Here is a 2,664-nt window from a genome sequence, read left to right on the forward strand (position 1 = left end):
CTGTTTTCATATCTGTTATAAAGCTTCATAAAGTGCTGTTTCTACAAGCACTTCAGTTTCACAGCAAGAGTGGTATAGGATATCTAAACACACAAGAGGACATCCATGCTAGATATCTAAGTCCCAGTATAATGATACACACAACCCAAAACGATTAGACTGCCATCACATCTAGGGCTTTCTGCATCTTGAGGCGGTGGTTGTGGAAAGCATGGACCTCAGTATCAATATATAGACAGGAGCCATCATTTCCTTCTATATGTGTTTTGTATTTTTTCTTCATTTTTCTAAGTCAGTTCTTCTGTTACTATCATTTCTGAGCCAAATTGGTAAAAATAAAATTGTAATCACTAAATATAGAACCCCTCTGTCAATCAAGGCATTTAAACTTCAATCTTCTGGGGCAAGGAAAGCAGTGTGGGACATTTAAAACTCTGATTTACAAACAAGGTGGTCAAAAATGTTCCTGGCTTAAACACTCACAACTTTCCTAAACAGGTCATTATAAGAGTTCTAGCTAAAGTTTGTGTCAAAGCTACTATGAGAAAATTCTGGTTATGGGAATGGCGTGAACAGTCCAATAAGTTCCCTATGACTTCATGCCACTCACTGAATCCCCACAAGGACTGAACAGTGCGGTACCAGTGACAGAACCTAGCACAAACTCTGCTTTCATGAATGATATCTTTGCACCATCTTTTGCATGAAATTGGTCCCTAACTTCTGCATCAAGCTCACTCATCAGTATTTCCTGGATTTGATCCAGCTGACTGATTACCCAAGTCTCTGGGAAATCCAGAGTATACCAGTATGAACTCTCAGAATTCATCTGTCCTATACAATACACTGCTGCATTTGGGAAAATTACATTAAGAAACTATTTCTTCCTGTAAATTCCAGGGTGGGTTCCTTTGATGAGATGGCTTCATTAAATTCTTTGGAGAATAAAAGAAATTTGAACTGAGTCAAAATCACTATAATTCTGTGCAAGGTTCAACAGGGAAACCAGTGCTTTCAGCAGAAGGTGGTACCACACATCTTTGTCTCTTGGAGACAAACATGCCATTCTTACTGAATATGTAAGTTTCAGTTTTTGCCACACTCATGACTAACTACAAAACATCTTTCAAAAATATATCCCACTGGAATCATGGGGTGATTTGAAGATTCATCAGATCCTTGGTTTGTGACAGGTTGCTGCTGGGAGAACCAAAAGTCCAGCAGCTTCTTGGATCCTTTAAAAAAAAAATGTGCAACTTCCATCACCATAAGACTAGCAAACAACCAAAAGCCACAGAAAATCAACTAAATCCTTTCTCTCCTTGCTGTGAGTGCCACCAATTACTTCAACTGTGTTACCAAAATTCAGTCTCCTTTTATTGCTTTAATTTTATATTGACTCTTTTTAAGGAAAGAATTAATAATATTTACCTGGACTTTCTTTTTTTTCTTTTGAGGGCAGAGAGAGACGAAAGATCACGAGTTTGTTGGAAACAGAGGCAGACACAGTTCCATGTCTCAGCGTCCCCTGATTGCCATCTGAGGGGGAGAGCTGGCAGCTAGCAAGTGACCTGCGTGTGATGGGGGTGGGGCGGGTGCAGCCCTAAGTGATGACCCTGAGTGCCAGACACTTATCTCGAGACACTTAGCACAGCAGCTAGGGGTTCTGCTGGGCCAGTAGTCAGGCTCGCAGTGGTTCCCCCAGCAGAGGGTGTGGTGAGAGGTGGGTTGCAATTTCTCCCAGGGCCCTTCAGGCCCTGGGGCCGTGGGGCCGCCAGATGCCCTGGGGGCTGGGTCAGGCCAAGGGCTGTGTCCTGCAGAGCTGAACACAGAGCTGGCTGTGTCTCTGCCACATCCGCCCACTGGCCAGGCCCAGGACTCGATGCAGCAGGGAGCATCCCCCCACCATCCCCACTTCTGTGACCTAACGGCAAGGCAGTCTCCATGGGTTGCCATCCATGAAGGTCTCAGCAACTGGACTATATGGATACTGCCATTAAAATAGCTTCAAACAGTGTCAGTCTCTCTGTTCAAGTTTCAAAAATTGGTCCAGCTTAGGTCAGCAGGCTACCCCTAGGAGGTGACCAGAGGTCAGGGTTAAGTTGCAAGGACACTGCATCTCATTCCTTCAGGTCGTCCTCTGTGGCCGGGGCCATCCTCCAAAAAGGGCAATTGTTGTGAGCTAGGAATTCACTTGATTGGTATTTGCTACAACATGTGCTTCTATTGGTACAAGTGATTATCTCCAGTTGAAATGAAAAACCTAAGGGCCGCTGGGTCCTGGGTGCCTGGCTCCCTCAGTTATGACAGCTGGGTAGGGTCTGTGGGATCTAGCCCTGCTGCTGCTGCTGCTAAGTCGCTTCAGTCATGTCCGACTCTGTGTGACCCCATAGACGGCAGCCCACCAGGCTCCCCCGTCCCTGGGATTCTCCAGGCAAGAACACTGGAGTGGGTTGCCATTTCCTTCTCCAATGCATGAAACTGAAAACTGAAAGTGAAGTCGCTCAGTCGTGTCTGACTCTTCACGACCCCATGGACTGCAGCCTACCAGGCTCCTCCATCCATGGGATTTTCTAGGCAAGAGTACTGGAGTGGGGTGCCATTACCTTCTCTGCTAGCCCTGCAGGCACCCCATCTAAGATCTGACTCTTCGGCCGGACTTAG

General features: G+C 45.8%; 1 pseudogene; it reads right to left on the minus strand.

Annotated features, from left to right (window-relative positions):
• Positions 1-310: 310 nt before the first annotated feature.
• Positions 311-1,263, minus strand: LOC113885328 (annotated as a pseudogene).
• Positions 1,264-2,664: the final 1,401 nt, after the last annotated feature.

This window comes from Bos indicus x Bos taurus, chromosome 28 (assembly GCF_003369695.1).
Source record: "Bos indicus x Bos taurus breed Angus x Brahman F1 hybrid chromosome 28, Bos_hybrid_MaternalHap_v2.0, whole genome shotgun sequence".
In the NCBI taxonomy this organism is placed as follows: Eukaryota; Metazoa; Chordata; class Mammalia; order Artiodactyla; family Bovidae; genus Bos; species Bos indicus x Bos taurus.